The sequence below is a fragment of the Vidua chalybeata genome, chromosome 23 (genome assembly GCF_026979565.1).
Source record: "Vidua chalybeata isolate OUT-0048 chromosome 23, bVidCha1 merged haplotype, whole genome shotgun sequence".
Lineage (NCBI taxonomy): Eukaryota > Metazoa > Chordata > Aves > Passeriformes > Viduidae > Vidua > Vidua chalybeata.
Window position 1 is genome coordinate 1,413,081 of NC_071552.1, and position 207 is coordinate 1,413,287.

The following is a 207-nucleotide window of genomic DNA, read 5'->3' on the forward strand; positions in this document are numbered from 1 at the left end:
AGATACTATTTTATTCTATATATTTATTTCTTACTTACCTAGCTAATTTACAAACTCGTGACTCTCTGCTGAGAGCCCGAGGCACAGCTGGATCCCACTGGTCACTGACCCCAAACAACCTTCACCAGAATCCAGCCCAGCAATCCCTGCAGGTGAACAATCTCCACACCACATTCCACATGGGCAAAACCAAGGAGCAGAGATAAA